General features: G+C 40.6%; 1 pseudogene; it reads right to left on the bottom strand.

Moving 5' to 3' along the window:
* Positions 1–12190: 12190 nt before the first annotated feature.
* On the bottom strand, positions 12191–12343 carry LOC125158863 (uncharacterized; annotated as a pseudogene).
* Positions 12344–20455: the final 8112 nt, after the last annotated feature.

The raw sequence follows: 20455 nt of genomic DNA on the forward strand, positions 1-20455 counted from the left end.
TGGGCTCTTGCTCACTCGCTCACTCTCTTAAAAATAAATAAAAATTAAAAAAATAAAAGAACAAACCATACAACATCTATGAAAGAAGTTGAAGAAGACACAAAGAAATGGAAAAACATCCCATCTCATGGATTGGAAGAACAAATATTGTTAAAATATCAATACTACCCAAAACAATGGACAAATTCAATGTAATTCCTATCAAAATAACATCAGCATTCTTCCATATCTAGAATATATCACACTCAACACCCAGAAACCAAATAACCCAGTGAAGAAATGGGCAAAAGACATGAAGAGACACTTTAACAAGATCACATCCAGATTGGTCATACCATGAAAAGATGCTCAACCTCATTCATCATAAGTGAAATACAAATCAAAACCACAATGAGATATCCCCTCACACCTATCAGAATGGCTAAAATTAACATCTCAGGAAACGACAGATGTTGGCAAGAATGCAGAGAAAGGGAATGCTTTTGCAATGCTGGTGGGAATGCAAAGTGGTGTAGCCGTTCTGGAAAATAGTATGGAGATTCGTTACAAGAAACAATAAGAGAACTACACTACAACCCAGCAATTGCACTAATAGGCATTTATCCAAAGGACACACTAACGCTGACTCGAAGAGGCACATGCACTCCAATGTTTATAGCAGGATTATCAACAATAGCTAAATTATGCAAAGAGCCCAAATGACCATTGAGAGATGAATGGATAACGAAGATGTGGTATATTCATACAGTGGAATATTACTCGGCAATCAAAAAGAGTGGAATCTTGCTATTTGCAACAAGGTGGATGGAACCAGACTTTATTATGCTAACCATAATATGTCAGAGAAAGACACACATCATATGATTTTTCTCATCTGTGGCATTTAATACACTGATGAACATAGTGAAAGGAAAGCAAAAATAAGATACAGAGAAGGAATCAAACGATAAGAAACTGTTAAATAGAGGGAAGAAGCTCAGGACTCCAGGAAGGTTTCTGAATAGGGGTGTGGGCTAAATAGGTGATGGGAACCCGGGGGGCACTTGGAATGAGTACTGGATATATTTTGTAACTGATGGATCACTAAATTCTAATCCTGAAACTGTATTCCACTATAAGGTAACTAACTGGGGCTTAAATTTTAACGAAGAAGAAATATAAAAATAAGTAAAGAAATGTACTACCAGTCAAAAGAAAAGAATATTTAAATCAGACTCTTGGAGTGGAAATGAAAGACCAAAAGTGTTACAGACAAGAAAGGATCAGAGAAAACATCAAGAAACAATGGAAAACAACTAGTAGAATGTCACTAAATATATACCTGTCAATAATTACTCTGAATGTAAATCGACTACATGCTCCAATCAAAAGACAAGGATAGGGTGTCAGAATGGACAGAAAAAAAAGAAAGAAACAAAAACAAAAACAAAACAAGGCCTATCTAGATGCTGCTTACAAAGCGTTATTTGGACATATGTCACCTGCAGATTTAAAAGGAGGGAATGAAAAACGTTTATCATGACAATAATGTAAAAGAAAGCCAGTAGCAATACTTATATTAGGCAAAATAAACTTCAAAACCGAGAGTGTAGTTTGGTACCCTTTGGGTCAATACCTAGTAGTAAAATGCATACACCCAATATTTATAGCAGCATTATCAACAGTAGCCATACTATGGAGAAAGCCCAAGTATCCATCAACTGATGAAGGTATAAACTTGTGTGTGTGTGTGTGTGTGCATGTATTTGCATATGTACTCACGTGTATGTTCATATATACATACAAATATACATACATATATACAATGAAATGAAACTCAGCTTCATAAAGAACGAAACCCTGCCACTTGCAACGATATGGATGGACCTAGAATGTATTATGCTAAGTGAAATATATCAATCAGTGAAAGACACATATATGATTTCACTCATGTGGAATTTAAGAAACAAAACATATGAAAATATGGGAAGGGGGCAGGAAAAGAGAAGAGTGGTAACAAACCACATGAGTCTCTTAGCCATAGCGGAAAAAAAGTGAGGGTTGATAGAGGGAGATGTGTCGGCGCTGGGCTAGATGGCGGACGAGTATTAAGGAGAGCAATTGTTGTCATGAGTACTGGGTGTTGTATGTAAGGGATGAATCACTGGATTCTATTCCTGAAACAGAGAATGCACTATATGTCAACTAAGACTTACATTAAAAAAATAAATAAAGCTGTAACAAGAGACGAAGATAGACACTATCTCATACTAAAGGGGACAACCAAACAAAAAGACCCAATGATTGTAAATTTTGATGCACCCAATATGCAATCACCAATATCAAAAACATTCAACAAAACCATAAAAGAATTTATAATAATATAATGATAATAGAGGACTTTAACACATCTGTCACATCAATGGACAGAACCTCTAAACAGAAAATCAACAAGGAAACAATGGCTTTGAATGACACACTGGACCAGATGCGTTTAACAGATATATTCAGAACACTCCATACTAAAATGGCAGAGTACACATTCTTTTCAAGCGCACATGGGGCATTCTCCAGAAATGATCACATTCTAGGTAACAAATCAGGCCTCAACAGGTACCTAAAGACAGAGATCAGACCAAGCATCTTTTCTGACCACACGCTAGGAAACTTGAAGTTAACCACAATCATACACACACACACACACACACACACACACACACACACACACACAGGGGGAAAGGCCACAAATAAAGGGAGGTTAAATAACATGTTACGAAATGAATGGGTCAAACAGGAAATCAATAAGAAAATACACTGAAAGTAATGAAAATGAAAATACACTGGTAAAAACTTTTGGAATGCAGCAAAAGCAATCTAAGATGGAAGTATATAGCAATACAAGCCTACCTTAAAGAGCAAGAAAAATCTCAAACCCTCCTAACTTACAACTAAAGGAATGAGAAGAACAGCAGAAGGAAGGAAATAATAGAGATTAAGGCAGAAATGAGGGATATACAAACCAAAAAGACACTAAACCAAATCAATGAAACAAGGGGCTGGTTCCTTGAAAACAGTAATCAACATGAAAACCTCCTAGGCAGAGTTTTCACAAAGAAGAGAGAAAGGACTCAAATACATAAAATCACAAATAAGAAAGGAGAAACAACAGTCAACACTACAAAAATACAGTTAGAAGATAATATTATGAAAAACTATATGCAACAAATTGGACACTCTGAGAAAAATGGACAAATTCCTAGAAACACAAAAACTACCAAAACTGAAACAGGAAGATACATAAAATCTGAAAACAGAAAGAAATCAAATCAATAGGAAAAAAAAACTCCCCCCAATACAAGAGTTCAGGGCAGAGGGCTTCACTGATTAATTCTACCATCCATTTAAGGAAGAGGTAATATGTATTCTCCTCGAATGATTACAAAAAATAAAAAAGAAGAAAAACTTACAAATTCATCTTATGAGGCCATCATTGCCCTGATACCAAACCCAGATAAAGCCTCCACTAAAACCGAAAACTGCCGGGGCGCCTGTGTGGCTCAGTTGGTTTATTGTCCAGGTCTTAATTTTGGATTAGGACATTATCTTGCGGGGCGTGGGTTCCAGTCCCACATTGGACAGTGCATTGACAGTGTGGAGCATGGCCAGGATTCTCTCTCTCTGTCTCTCTGCCCCTCCCTCACTTTTATGTACTCTATCTAAGGAAAGAAATAAACATTTAAAAAAAATGTTTAAAAATTTAAAATAAAACTGCAGACCAATAGCCTGAGAGTATGTATGCAGAAATTCTCATTAAAATACCTTCAAATTAAAGTCAACAATACATTAATAGAATCATTTACCATAATCAAGTGGGATATATTCTTGGGCTGCAAGGGTGGCTCCACATTCGCCGATCAATCAACATGATGCACCACAGTATTAGAAGAAATGATAAGAACAATATGATGCTTTCCTCAGATGCGGTAAAACCATTTGACAAAATGTCACATCCATTCATGATAAAAACCCTCAGCAAAGTAGACTTGGACTAAACCTACCTACACATATAAAGGTCACCTAGGAAAAAGCCACAGCTCAGCTCATCCTCAATGGGGAAAAATTGAAAGTGTTTCCTCCAAGGTCAGGGACAAGACAGGGATGACCCGTCACCACTATTATTCCACATAGTACAAGAAGTCCTAGCTACAGCAATCAGACAAAAAAAGAAATGAGGCATCCAAATTGGCAAGGAAGAAGTAGAATTTTCGCTGTTTGGAACTGACATGATGCTCTCTATAAAAACCATGAAATACTCCAATGAAAATTTCTAGGATTTATATATGAATTCCACAAATCACAATATACAGAAATCAATGTACAGAAATCTATTGCATTTCTATAGACGAGTAATGAATTAACAGAAAGAGAAAGTAAGGGATCAATCCTATTGACAGGTGCACCAAATACCCCAAGATACCTAGAATGAACCTAACCAAAGAGGTGAAAGACCTGTACTCTAAAGGCTATGAAACACTGATGAAAGAAATGGAAGAGGACGAAAAGAAAAGGAAATATATTTCACCCTCATGGATGGGAAGCAAAAATACTGTTAAAATGTCTACACTCCTCAAAACAATCTACACATGTAATGAAATCCCTATCACATTAACAAAAACATTTGTTACAGAACTACAACATATAATTCCAAGATTTGTATGGAACGACAAAGACTCCAAACAGCAAAAACAAAATTGAAGAAGAAAACTAAAGCTGGAGGCATCACAATTACAGACATCAGGTTATATTAAAAAGCTGTACTGAACAGAACAGTATGGTACTGGCAAAAAACAACAACATCATCAACAACAACAACAACAACAACAACAACACAGACGCAGAGATCAATAGAACGGAAACCCAGAAATGAACTCAAACCTATATGGTCAATTAATTCTCAATAAAGCAGGAAAGTATATCCAATGGAAAAAAAATAGTCTTGGGACACATGGGAGGCTGCAAAGCGTGTGATTGGGGATTCAGCTCAGGTCATGATCTCAGGGCAGTGCAGAGCATGTGTGGGATTCTCAATCCCCATTTCTCTCTGCCCCCTTCTGCATTATCTCTGTCTCTAAAAAATAAATACATACACTTAAAAAGAATCTCCTCAACATATGGTTTTGGAAAAAACTAGACAGCAACCTGCAAAACCAAACAAGACCAACAATGGACCACCTTCTTACAATATACACAAAAATAAATCCAACATGGATAAAGACCTATGTGTGAAACCTGAAACCATAAAAATCCCAGAGGATAATGAACACAGACAGTATCTTATTTGACATTGGCTGTACAAACATCTTTGCAGATATATCTCCTGAGTTAAGGGAAACACAAGCAAAAATAATGGGACTTCGTAAAAATAAAAAGCTCTGTCACCAAGGAAATAATCAACAAAACTAAAACACCTACAGAATACTATTTGCACACGACATCTGATTAAGGCTTAGTGTCCAAAACAAATAAAGTCATACAGCACCCAAAAAAAGGAGAAATTCCGATTAAAACTGGGCAGAAGACACGAATGGACATTTTCCCAAGGCAGACATACACATGGCCAAGAGACATATGAAAAGATGCTCAACAATACTGATCTTCAGGAAAACACAACTCAAAAGTACAATGAGATAACACATCATATCTTTCAGAATGACTAAAATCAATGAATGATGAAATAGCAGGTGTTGCCAAGGATGTGAGGAAAGAGAAACCCTCTTGCACTGTGGGTAGGAATGCAAACTGGTGCAGCCACACTGGAAAACATCATGGAGATTCATAAAAAAAAAAATGGAAATGGAACTACCTTAAGATCCAGCAATTTCACTAAGAGGTATTTACTCAAAGAATACAAAAATAATTCTTCAAAGGGATACATGCACCATGATGTTTACAGCAGCATTTTCTACAACAACCAAATTACAGCAACTTCCCAAGCATCCATCAACTGATGAATAAATTGAGATGTAGTATATGGAATGTAATATTATTTAGCCATAAAAACATGAAATCTTGTCATTTGCCACGAGCTGGAGGAGCGACAGAATGTTATGCTGGGTGAAAAAAGCCTGTCAGAGAAAGACAAACACCAGATGATTTCACTAACACATGGAAATAAGACAAATTTAAGGGGGGGGGGCGGTGAAGGACACAATGACAAACAAACAGACTCTTAACTAGGAAACAAACTGAGGGCTTCCACAGTGAGGTGACGGAATGGGTGAAACAGCTGCTGGGGATTAAGAAGCTGTTGCTGGTGCTCACCTGGGATGAGCACCGGGTGACGTGTGGAAGTGTTGCTCTATATTGGACACCTGAAACTAACATTACACTGTGTCTTCACTCACTGGAATTTAAATTAAAAGATAACATAAGGTTAATGACACCTACCTACCAGGTTTTCTGTAGTTTTCAATCACTTCACTAAGTTGGGAAAATAACCATGAACATTTTTAAAAAGCATGTATGATGTGTGGGACAGTTTGTGCCCTTACCTTGGTCTCTGGTTCCAGCAGGACTCGGAACATGGGTCCCAGCTCCTTCTTCTAGAAGGTCGTGAGACGAGCATTTCATGTATCCACGTCCTAATTGAATGCAGCTCCCGTGCTTCTGAATTTCTGTTAGGGTTCCTTGTCGGAAACAAGCCTGGATCTGGAACAAACCATCGACTGCATCTATGAGGTGATGTCGTGGGACCCCTCAATCCACAAGTCCTTTGGTAAAATACGTCTTGTTCAAAAACTGTCTGGGAAGGGGTGGAATGAAACATGGGAACAGCCCAGAAAATGCAAAGGCCTGTGCAGCTCAGCGACCAGCTTGACCAGGGAAGCCACCCGGCGCCCCCTCCTCAGCACTCAGTACAACAAGGCAGCTTCTCTCTGGCGACTCAGGAGATGCCAAGTTTCTGCTAAGCTCCCAAGGTCTCCCCTGGGGCGGGTGGCAGAACCTGCTGGAAATGCAGCTCTGCTCTCTGTACTGAGGCACCAGCAGAGGCCTGAGTCCTCTGAGAGCAGTCTAAGCCCTTCCTGCTCTGAGGTGCCCTGGGTCAGAAAAGCCGATGCTGCGCCCTCTACTGGCCATCACTGCCCAGGCAGAGGAACCCGCCCCTCGGGGGTCTGTGGTGCTCGAGCTCTCTCTGCTGGCCACCATGGGAATTCCTGCAATGTTGAAGACCCTGGTGGCTCAGCTGAGGGACCGAAGGTGCTCTGGGCCACTAAGCCTGTTCTCTACACTGGGAAGGGTCTTAGTGACAGGACCTAGGGCACAAAGAAATCTTTTCCTTCTCCGTTCTTGTGAGTGAAGAATGAAACCAAATTTATTAAGGTAATGGCATCATTTGTAATGCTTTAAGCAATGTTCCCAGAAAAATAGACCACCAAATTACACATGATGAACAAGAGGTTATTGTGTTTACCACCTAAGTGTTTAGGTTAGATAAAGAATGGACACCTTTGAGAGAGAGATACTGGCTTCCAGCTACGGAATGAATGAGTCCTAGGGATACAAGGGACAGCCAATGGAAGAGAGTCAATCCTGTAATAATACTGTTGCATACTTTCACAGGATAGCTACACTTGTGCTTAAGTACAACATAATTTATAGACATATGGAAGGACTACAATGTATGTCTAAAACTAATACAACAAATGTGTGAAGAATATTTCAATTAAAAGTCGACATCCTTTACGCTATCTTTAATTTCTCTTTCTTTGACAATAAACTATCATTCCTGGGGCGCTTGGGTGGCTTACTTGGTTAAGCGTCCGACTTCCACTCAGGTCATGATCTTGCAGTCCATCAGTTTGAGCCCCACGTCACGCTGTGTCCTGACAGCTCAGAGTCTGGCGCCTGCCTCAGATTCAGTATCTCCCACTCTCTCCCCCATCCCCAGCTCGGGCTCTTTCACAAAAGGAAAAAAATAGGAACATTAAAAATGAAAAATCATTCCTAATTTAGAATCTGTGAAATTCCATATATACCAGATTCTCTATCATGACCATCTTGATGTTTAGAGCTTATCTGAAAAGTCACTAATAATATCTGATGACACATATGTGACAAGGTCAGAATGCAACTTACAGGAGCTACACATCTGTTATGAATTTATGACATGTATCCATGGCTTATATTTCCAATGAAATGTGCTTTAGGGATACGGATGGATGAAATAATGCCCATCACTCATGTAGGTCAATTTCCTACAGGACCATTATGCTTTCAATTAGGAATTGCCATCTCTTCAAAATTAAAAGAAACTGGGAAAGAAATTGTCTTTGAATGAGGTAAGAGAAGACTATGGTGTTTTAAAAGGTTCACCTACCTTCTGGAATCCTCAGATTGGTTGTGGACAGGAGGATAGCAACCCACGATTTGGATGCACACCGCTCGTTCCAGAGGGAGAATATGGACCTTATTGTCAAATATTTTTTTTAATCAATATCAACAGTCCACCTCTGCCAGGTCCAGACTGCAGAACCTGGGGGCAACACAATGTCTCATGCCTGGGTTCAGAACATGAGGAACGCCAGCTGGTTGGGGGGGGAGGGGGGAAATCCAACAGGGCCTGGGGCAGTGAGGGAGATGACCCCGGGACACCTCCTCACAGGGCGGGCTCTGGAGTTTAGCTGCCAAAGAGCAGCACATTCTCCCTGAAGACATCTGTCTCCATGACAGAACATAACGCTGAGCCCCACAATTCCAGTAGAAATGACGGATGCCCATCTTTTCGATTGCAATGGCCTCTGCAGAGCTTGACCCCAGGGATGTTGGAGTCTTAGAGTTATGAAACTATGATGCCCATGATACCAGCCCTTTCGGCCCCAGCACTCAGAGCCACTTCACACATCCCCTCTCCCCTGGCTCATCTCACCCCGTTCACATACCCGGACCAGGGCTCCACTTTTCTCCTTGTACTTCCTCTTTGTCTCTGTTTCTCTCTAACCACACCTCTCTGTGTTTCTTTCTTTCACTCTCTAGGTCTTGCCCAATTCCCCTATCACTCATCCAGTTTCTCTCTCCTTACCTCTTTGTCCACCTCTCCCCAGGCTTCAGGCTATCTGCTCTGTGCTTGCAGCCCTGTCCAGGAGCACAGGGAACTCCTGTCTCTCTCTCTCTCGTCATGTTTTGTCCCAGGCCCTGATCAAAATGGAGGAGAATCCCCCATACAGCAGCTGCTCATATTGACATTTGCTAAAGCAATGCTGGCAGAATGTGGACAGCCAGACATTTACCGTTGGTGGCCCAGCCATGACCCAAAAGCTGCTGGAGGGCTGGCTGCTTCCCTAAGCTGGAAGGAAAAAAAAGCTCACAGGGTTCAGGGTCCCTGATGTAGATTGGATTGGCTGATGTAGAAGGAGCCGTATGCTTACACCCAACTCTCCCTGGATTGTGTTGAAGGAACCTTTCTCAGACCATGGTCCTCTGCCCTCCCCATGCCTCAATATGGCTTCAGGGGGAGCTTTATGGGACACCATGTGACTCGCCACAAAAATTGTGCCATTTGCCCCCTTGGAGGCCACCTGGATTGGTGCTATTGGTAGCAGCTGGTAAGGTGCACAAGGGCGCAAAAGCTGAATTAATGCAGGGCCTCCTTACTGGTCTCCTGAATCCATTCCTCACCATCAGAAGAGACCCTTTCCTGGAGACAGACACCTGCCCTGCTCATCAGCACAAACCACATCAACTAGCACATGTGCCATGTGCTCATGAGCATCAATCTATACATGAACAACCACCACCATATCTCCCTAAAGGATGTATCCAACCCCTCAGATGGAACTATTGGTCCCTTCCAGGCAATACAACCCCAAACAATGATCTGTCTTCGTACACCAATACTATACATTCTACCTGTTTGTTAACTGCATATACAAGAACGCCAAAGTGTACACTTGATGGGGAATGAGTGTCGATTTTCCTGGAGGCAGACGCTGACATAGAAACACAACTATGACAAGTGTATTAGGGGATATTAGGAAGGACAATGTGGAGGGGACGGGGTGGACAGGGAAAGCATTCAGACCAAGGGGTAGATTAGACCCCATCTCTAAATATATAATAACCACAGCTGGTTTGTAATGGTTCAGTGTGCTCTTCAAATTTCAAACTGATTGCCCTCTATGTCAAAGTGATTGAGTTATTGCAAAGGGATCTTCTGTTCTTCTATATGCGTTTTTTCTTCTTCGATACATCTGTGGCCTTGGATGAGCACATATTTGTCAGGGTGCATTTGTGTGTCTACCTGTAATGGAAGAGGATTATCTTCAGATCCCTGAACATCCATATTCTCATACTTATCTTTTCCTTCCTTGTAAAGTAGGACCTGAATTTTAATAGAAAACACACAGGAATCTTTGTTGCATCCTTTGAAACTAGAATTGCCAATCTCTCAGCCTCAGGCATTATACCCTTAGTTTCATGAAATTGAATGAACATCTGTTGATGATCTTCTCTGTGCAGATACATTCGTTTCCACGCTGAAAAGGGTGAGTGCTCACTCATCCCATATATTTTACAAATTCCTCATGTGCTTAACCACCTCTTCATCGCGCTGACCTCAGAGATCAACATTATCCCTGCTTCTCAGATCACAAAGCTGATGCTCTGAGTTGAGGCTCTCCCCACTGAGAGCTGGCATTAGGTCTGAGACAAGAGGAACACACGCAAAGCCTCAGGAAATTGTGAGGGAAGTGTCGGAGATGCAAACCTTCAGGCAGGGTGGTGAAAGTAGGCTCAGGGTTGCGGTGACAGGAGTCCAGCAGGGGCATTTCCTGGTCAACCCTGAATTCCCCGCTAAGAGTGTGACTCAGGCTGAAGCCAAGGAAGCCACACAGCTAATCTACAACCTTTCGTCGCATTTAGTCTCACAGAGATACACACACTTAGGCACAGCCCAACATATGTATGGCCTAAGAAACTTGAGGAATCTTAACAGTGTTTCAGTCAGCAGCACCCTTGCATTGAAAAGCCTGTGAGGCCATCTCTACATCTTCTCAGAGACTCAACAAGACAGTAGATGAATATGCTGAACATGTCAACTCATACTGTTCAGATCATCTTACAAATAGTCGAGGTGGAGGTCACTGAGGGCACCAATGAGCTGGTGGTGACTTATAGAGTCCATGAACAGTGATAAAGGGGATCTGTGGGGGAGGGCATGCAGGGTGGACCTGGTAAAAGAGGAGGTCCTCTTGCAACCATAAGGACCTACAGAACAGAAGCGACAGGTATGTTGGTATGACAGACAGAAGTAGAACGCCCACAGGAGCTGAAACACAATGAAGCAGGTGTCAGCACCTGGCCCCTTGTTCATTCACGGGTTCTAGTAGAATGCAGCATCAGTGCCAGAAAACTCTACCCTCCCACGAGATCCCACTTACAACCTGAAGGTCTCACGAGGACCTCCTATGAGGTCCCACCTACAGCCTGAAGGTACCAGATGCACAAGGAGAAACTACTGTCTCCACACATCACTGCACATGGTTACAAATGCAGAAAGCCAAGGAATCCTATTCTTGAAGATTGATGGCAGTAATGCCAGTCTAATAAAGGAACGTATTCCAGAGAGGCAGGCATCTGTGTTCAGGACACCCCTCTTCCACCAGATCTGCAGACTTTTTACTTACACATTGAGAACAGACAAAACATGAAGGAATGAAAGAAAAGCCCAGCACCACACAGAGATTCAGGGCCACCCCAGGGTCAAAGCTCAAATTGCCATCCCATTCATGTCCTTACTCTGCTTCCCTCACTGACAAAGACATCTTCTGTGCAAGGGCACAGAGACCTTTGAGGAGATGGGGATTCCTGGAGTCCTGCAGGGGGCCTAGAAATGTGTTTTCTGAGAGAAACACGTTACCTGTGCACATTCATGGTCTTAAGAGTGTTTACCTTAATTCACAGGTAATTCAGCTTTTAAATACAATATGAATTGCAGAGCTATTTTGTCCCATTGTAAAAGGGAGGTAGAAATTCTACGTAAAAGAATGAACAGAAACATGTCTCAATTTCAGGTGTAAAACTCCCATAAGGCATCATGAGACAAAGTACCAGTTGCAACTGTTCCTGGGACACAATTGAACCTGCTCATATAAATACAACTGAAGAACTCTGTGAGTTACTGGCCCTGCAGGTAATCACTGATTCTCTCCCTTCACGACTGAAGTTCCACGTACATTTTCGATTACACATGCCGCTTCTGAAAATTCAGAGTATTTCCACCTAGGGGACAACTGGAGAAATTCTCGATGAGCAATAATCGCGCCTCGGATAAACCTCATTGGCTATGATACTGCCACTGCGCAAAGCTTGGGAGAACTTCTCTATTGCACATTGACCAACACAGAAGGACCAGTAATGAGTTCTGAAATTTAACTAAGAACCCTCAACACTGCACAAAGCACACAATATAATGTTGGAAAGTGTTGTTATCTTTTCCAGTCACGAGGCTCATAGCAGACATTCTGAACAAATTCATGGCCTACTCTGAAATAGGAAAAAAAATGAAAATAATCAGGATAATCCCATGCAAAGAAAGTGAGAAAGGTGTCCCATGCTCCAGAAGACTTGAGGGTGCAGTGAAGTGTCATTCTCCTCAAGTTATTTCCACAAACACAAAGTGATAGCCACGTGGTCCTCCACCTCCACACACTTGTGGCGTCCAGAGGCACTAGCTAACATGATGATCTTAAACTGGAGAAGTCTGGAGGCTTGTGAGGATGTAAATCAAACAGTAAAAATACCAGAGGGCATAGAAAACCAGACAAGGTCAGATAAATTTTCCAGAAAGCATTGCAACTGAAATAGGCAACAGAATTTACCTTGTCTTTCTCTGCATCCATGGTAGAGACACAACTGATATTCCCCATGGGAGTTGCACCATGTCCTAGGTCTCATAAAAGATGGAGGGGGATGGAAGTTGATTCTGACTTGCATAGACTGTGTGCAAGAAAAACAAACCATCCGCAACAGGTTTCATTATATTCAACTCTTTCACATTCTCATGTCCCGTACTAGGGGCAGAGGGTTTTTCAGGTGCCTCAGGTGACCCTTGAGGACAAGAGGGAGATCTGATCCTGTCCTTTGAGGAAGGTCTACATGGCCCTGGTTCAGGAGTTTTTATAACTAATCAAGCATCTGTGAACAGTTCAGGTCTCAACTAGCTAGAAATAAAGTTAGGGGTGTGTTTCATCCCTCAGAGAGCCCAGCACATGGTCTCTGTACAAGCTACATCCTAGGGAGTCAGCATGTATAAGGCCTCTTTCCTTCTCAGAGACATGTGTTGCCCAGCTCACTGGGTGGAAACGACTGCCCATTTCATTCATTTCCTGAGAAATTGGAAGCACATTACACTGTCCTCACTCAGGCTAACCTGAAAGCCCTGTGGTGCCATCACTGCATCCTCTCCAAACACTCAACAAGTAAAAAGACAAAACGTGTTTTATAAGTCAACTCATACTGTTTCAATCATCTTTCCAGATGGTGGAGGTGGAGGGTGAGGTCCCAGAGGCCACCAGGTTGGAGAAGTTGGTGGTGGCCCAAAGACCCTGGATGGTGATAAAGAGCAGCCCAACGGGGTATGACACGGAGGGCACTTCTGAGAAAGGAGGAACTGTTCTGGAAGCCATTTTGACATGCCGGACAGAAATTAAACTTTTGAGATGTGTTAGAGTAAAAGGTGAAAAATCCAACACCAACACTAACATACCTGAACCCCAGTGAAGCCGGAATGGCACCTCTCTCCTTCCCCTCCACCTGGTTTCAACAGGGCAGCATTACTGCCACAAAACTCCACCCTTCCCAATGGGTCCAACCTAGAGCTTCTAGGCATTTGTGGAGACAAAGCAGTGCATTGCTGGCAGCAAGCATGGTACTAGCTGTGCCTGAAAATGTAGGGAAGGAAGTGGCTACTCTTAAAGGATCAGGGGGATAATTACAGACTACTAAAGAAAGTCTGTTTCACACACACAGGCTTCTATTTCCAGGACTACTCTCTATCCAGCCCTTCACCACTTCAACAGCTACGTCTTGGCATAATAAGAGCTGAAATGGTGAGGAAGAATTTTGTTTTCATATCATTCGTTTACATCTTTAATCCATTTCAAGTTAATTCTTGGAGTGATGTAACATAAGGTGCTAAGCTTTAATCTTATACATGTGACTATCCAATTTTCCCAGCTCCAGTTATTCAAGAGACTACTCTTCTCCACTGAGTATTCTTGACTCCCTTGTCAAATACTAGTTGACTGTGCATGCATGGCTTTAGTTTGGGCTCTCAATTTCCATTCCATTGCCTTGTGTGTGTGTGCCTATGCCAATGACATAACTGATTTCTTTGTGTTAGAATGCAGCTTGAAATCAAGAAGTGTGATGCCACCTGTTTTGTTCTTTCTTGCATTGGCTACTTGGGGTCTTTTTGTGGTTCCAAATACATTTGAAGATATGTGTTTCTAATTGCATAAAACTTACATCCATTGGATGTTCTTTCCTGCTTTGTCAAAGATGAGTTGGCCATACGTTTGTGGGTCTAGTTCTGGGGTTTCTATTCTATTCCATTGGTCTATGTGTCTGTTTTTGTGCCAGCTATACTGTTTTCAAGCCCAGCGATTAATTTTATGACTATTATTCTAAAATTCACTTTCTGTTATATTATTTACATTCTTTTTGATCAGCTCCTTAGCTGTTGTTATTTCCTGGAGATTCTTCTGAGGGGAATTCTTCCGCTTGGTCATTTTGGATAGTCCCTGGTGTGGTGAGGACCTGCAGGGCACTTCTCCTGTGCTGTGGTGTATAACTGGAGTTGGTGGGCGGAGTCTCCTGTTTCTTTCATACAAATTGAATTTCTTCCATTTCTGCACACAGGTTTTACAGTTTTCTGTAGAGAGGTCTTTCACTTCCTTAGCTAAATTTGTTCCTATAAATTTTACTGGTTTTGATGCTATTGTAAATGGGATTGTTTTCTTTCCCTCTTAGATAATTTGGTTAGTGTATAGGAATGCTACAGAATTTGATCTGTGACTTTCTATTTTGGAACTTTATTGCATTTCTTGATTAGATAGGAACAGGTTCTTTTACATTAAACTTTTTATTTCATTCCTTTACCTTATTTTTAAAAAATCATGTTATTTGGGAATAGCTGACACACTGTGTTACATTAGTTTCAGATGAACAACATAGTGATGGGACAAGTGTATACATGCTGCTACGCTAACACAGGTGTAGCTATCGTCTCTCACCATGCATCACCACTCCAGTACCATTCTCTATTTTCCCTATGCTATGTCTTCTACCTGTGATTTATTCATTCCATAAACAGAAGCCTGCATCAACCAATCCCCTTCACATATCTAGGGCATCCTTGTCTTGTGCCTGATCTTAGAGGAAAATCTTTCACAATCTCACTATTGAGTATGATGTTAGCTGTGGGCTTCACATACATGGCCTTTCTTATGTTGAGATATGTTCCTTCTACACAGAATTCTAAAGAGATTTTTAGCACAAATGGATACCAAATTTTCTCAGAACTTTTTTTTTCTGTGTCTATTGACATCGTCACATGAGTTTTCTTTTTAATTTTTAAAATGTATTTATTTATTTTAGGTTAAATTTATTTATGTATTTCTTTAGAATTTATTTGTTCAAGTGTTTAATTAAATTCCAGTTGGTTAACATACAGTGTAGTGTTAGTTTCAGGTATAGAATGTAGTCATCCATCACTTACATACAACACCAAGTGTTCCTCACTACTAGCGCCCTCCTTAGCCCATCACCCATTAAACCCATCCCCCTGCCCACCTCCCTTCTAGTAACCCTGCCTTTGCTATTTATACTTAAGATTCTGGTTTCTGGTTGATTTTTTTTCATTCAAGTATGTGAGGAGTCACATTTATTGATTTGCATTTCTGAAACATCCTTCCTTTACAGGGAAAAAAGCCCTTCATCACGGTCAATGATCCTTTTAAGGTGATGCTGAATTTGGTTTGCTTGTATATTATTGGGAATTATTCATCTATATTCATCACGGGGATACTGGCCTATAGTTTTCTGTTCAAGTAGTATCCTTTTCTGGCTTCCTACCAGGGTATTCCAGTCTCATGAAATGAGTTTGGAGGTGTTTATCCCTTTTTAATCAGTGAGAGGACTGCTGTTAGTTTCTTCTACAACGGTTGTTCAAATTCACCAGTGAATGCACCTGTTCCTGGGCTTTTCTTCCCTGAGAGAATTTCCATTACTAACTCAATTTACTTGCATTGGTTATCTTCTTGTATTGATGCAGTCTTCCTTTAATGGGTCTGTGCAAACCTTCTATATCTTCCTAATACAGTCTTGGTAGGTTGTGTGTTTCTAAGAACCTATCCATTTCTTCTAGGTAAGTGGTTTGCTGGCATCTAATTTGCACATAGTCGCCTCTTTGTTTCCTTTATATTTCTTTGGTATCAGGTGTAATGTCTTCTCTTTTATTTATAGTTATTTTGAATTGGGTCGTCTCTCTGTCTTAGCATAGTCTATGTATAGTCTTGACAATTTTGTTTCACTCTTTCGAAAACCCACTGTTGGTCTTCTTCCTATTTTCTATTGATTTCATGGTCTCTATTTCATTGGTTTCCACTCTCATATGTATTCCTTTCTCCGTTTTGAGAACATTGGACGTAGATTGTTGTCTTTTTCTAGTTCTTTGAAATTAAAGGTAGGTTGTTCATTTGAGTCCCGAATGTATCCTCCACGCATGCAAATCCAGTGACTCATCAGAGAAGCTTCAATAGGTCTTTCCTGTCCTATTTCTCATTCTGAGAATTCTGACAAATGGAACCAGAAAATTTATTTGAAGACACAATAGATGAAAACTTCCTTCAATCGGGGAAGGAAACAGATTCAGAAGCAGGAGGCACAAAGAACCCCCAAAATATTCAGCAGAAGCAGATCTACACCAAGTCATGTAGTAATTAAAACCCAAAATGTCATGATCAAGAAAAATTTTAACAGCAGGAAAAGAAAAGATGACAGTTACCTACAAGAAAAAACCCCATAAGTTTATCACTGGATGTTTTTCAGAAGAAAGTTTGAAACCGTAAGTGAGCAGCAGGTATGGTAAAGTTGCTGAATGGAAAACATCTGCAGCCAAAGAGAGTCTATCCACAACACTATCATTCAGATGGAAGGACAGATCAAGAGGTTGCCAAATAAATACTAAGCGAGTTCACAAGCCACAAACCACCCCCGCAAGAAATGTTAAAGGAGACTCTTTAAGTGGAAAAGAAACACCTAAAGTGACAGTATTAAAGTGCGAAACGCAAAAGCAATAAAAATGAATATATCTGTAAAACATCAGCCAAGGTATCCACGATATGAAAGGTTTTGAAATATGACACTACATATCTACAACACGGGGAGGAGAGGAGTAAAGAACTGGTTCAAGCTTCAACAACTATCAACTTAATATAGACTTCTATATGCAGAAGTGGTTAGGTACAAACCTAATAATAACCACAAATCAAACACCACTAATACATATGCAGAGTATAAAGACAAGCAATTTCAACTGCACTACTAAATAAACCCAGCAAACCATAGAAAAGAGAAAGAGAAGAAAGGATCAGACAGATTCAGAAACAACCAACATCAAGTAATAAAAGGACAACTGTATGTCTATCAATTACTTTGAACGGAAACAGAATACATGCTCAAATCAAAGGCACTGGGTGACAGATAGGGGCACCTGGATGGCTCCATCGCTTGAGATTTCGACTCTTGATTTGGGCTCAGGCTATGATCCCAGGATCCTGGGATTGAGTCCCAACTGAGCTCTGCACTGAGCTTGAGATTTGCTTAAGATACATCCTCACTCTCATTCTCTCTCGCTCTCCTTCTATCTTCCCCCACTCCCCCACCCTGCCATCCCATGCCTGTGCACTCTCTCTTCATAATAAAAGGCACTGGGTGATAGAATGAATAAAATATAGGACCCATCTATCTTCTACCTACAAGAGGCTAACTATAGAACTAAAGTATCAAAAGAAAACTGCAGTAGCCATACCTATATCAGAAAAAAATAGATTTAAAAAGAAAACTGTAACAAGAGACAATGAAGGACACTATAATAATAAAAGGTACAATCCAAAAAAAGATAGAACAATTGTAAACATATACGCACTCAACCTGAGAGCATCCAAGTACACAAAACAGTCAAAACCTAAAGTATTGATAGTCATACAATCATAGTAGGGCACTTTAACACTCCAATGATACCCATGGAGAGATCATTCCATCAGAAAATCAACAAGGAAGTAGTGACTTTGAATGATAGAGTAGACCAGATGGACTTAACCGATATATTTAGGACATTCCATCCTAAAACAGCACCATACTCATTCTTTTCACATGCACATGGAAAATTCCCCACACTCAATAAAATATTAGGTCATAAAACAAGCCAAAACAAAATCAAACCAATCGACGTCATACCATGTGTCTTTTCAGACCACAATGCTATGAAAGTAGAAGTCTCCAACAAGAAAAAAAAAATCTGCAAAAGGCACAAAAACATGGAAGTTAAACAGCATGCTCCTAAACAATCAATGGGTCAACCAAGAAATCAAAGATGAAATCGAAATAACATGGAAACAAATGAAAATGAAAACACAACAATCCAAACTTCTGTAAAGCAAGAAAACTAGTTCTAACAGGGAAGCTTATAGCAATACAGGTCTGCCTCAGGAAAAAACAAAAAACAAAATACCCTGAAGTAAACTCCATAACCTTATAACTATAAAAGCCAGACAAAGGACAACAAACAAAACCCCCAAACAGCAGCATGAAGAAAATAATTAAAAGCAGAGGAGAAATAAGTGATATAGAAGGTAAAACTACAGTAGAACAAGGTAAGTGAAATTAGGAGCTGCTTCAATGAAAAGAACATTGAAATTGATAAGCCCTAGCCAGACTAATCAGAAAACAGAAATGACACCTATAAATAACAATGACAGAGAACAACCAACACCACAGAAATACAAACAATTGTAAGAGAATATTATGAGAAACTATATGCCAACAAGCTGGACAAACCAGATTATATGGATCAATTCCTAGAAACATGGAACTTACCAAAACTGAAGCAGAATGAAATCAAAAATTTGAACAGATGGTTTACTAGCAAGAAGACAGATTCAGTAATCAAATGTCACCTAAGAGACAACAGTCCAGGACCGGACGTCTTCACAAGCACATTCTATCAAACATCTGAAGAAAAGTTGATGTCTATACTTGTCAAACTATTCCAGAAAATAGAACAGGAAAGAAAATATCCAAATTAATTCAGCATTACCCTGATACCAAAACCAGATAAAGACACCACGAAAAAACAAAACTATGGGTCCGTATCGTTCAAGCACACAGATGCAAATGTCCTCAACCAAGATTTGGCAAACAGAATCTAACAACGTACTCAAAAAAAAAGTCCACCAGAATAAAATGGGTGGTGAATGTAAAACTGAGGCAGGTCTACGAATCTCTGAATGAGAAAATGGGCCAAAAAAGAAACATAAAAAAAAGTGGAAATGTATCAGACAGGGGATCTAAGCATCAATTTTCATAGAGATACACTATGCTCAGGCTTTTTCTTCTAAACTTGGCTCACAATGCTTGCTTAGTACAATCTTTCCCACACTGAGAAGGGGCATTGGTAAGTTCTTTGACCAGCAGCAGTCTCAGAGGGATGGCGTGAATCAGCTTTTAGTAAAAACTGCAATCAATTTAAAAGTATTTCAGTTTTTCACGAGTTCATGAGAAATTAAAAAACATGCCAAATCTCACCTGAAAAAGACATAAGGTAACTAGTATGTTTTTAAGATATTATTGATGAGATTCCTTCCAACGAAGACAAGAAAGGATAACTGTAACAAATTCTGACGCAGGAATAATATTGAATATTCAAATAACGGGAGGTTCCTGACACAAAGTACCTGTCAGGTTTTCAGTTGTTTTCAGCGACTACAACATTGTTGGGGGACAGATACCCACTGAAAATTATAAAAGCATGTATGATGTGGAGGGCACATTGTGTTTTTACCTCTGGCTCTGCTTCCAGCAGGACTTGGAAGAGTGGGTCCCAGCTGATTCTTCTAGAAGGTCCTGAGAGTCAACATTTGGTGTCTTTACTTCCAAAGTGAAAGCGACTCCTGTTCCTCCGTATTTGTGACAGGATTTCTCCCCCAAAACAATTTTGAATCTGGAACAACAACAACAAAAAAAAACCCAGCCTCTCTGACGTGGCATCGTGGGACCCCCTGAATCCACACATCCTTGACTGAAATACATCTTGTTCACATACCGGCAGGGGAAATGAGGAAAAAACCACGGACAGCCCTGAGAATGCAAGGGACTGTGCTGCTCACTGACCATCCAGCGCTTCCTGGAAGCTGCCCAG

Source organism: Prionailurus viverrinus, unplaced genomic scaffold (genome assembly GCF_022837055.1).
Source record: "Prionailurus viverrinus isolate Anna unplaced genomic scaffold, UM_Priviv_1.0 scaffold_38, whole genome shotgun sequence".
Taxonomy (NCBI): domain Eukaryota; kingdom Metazoa; phylum Chordata; class Mammalia; order Carnivora; family Felidae; genus Prionailurus; species Prionailurus viverrinus.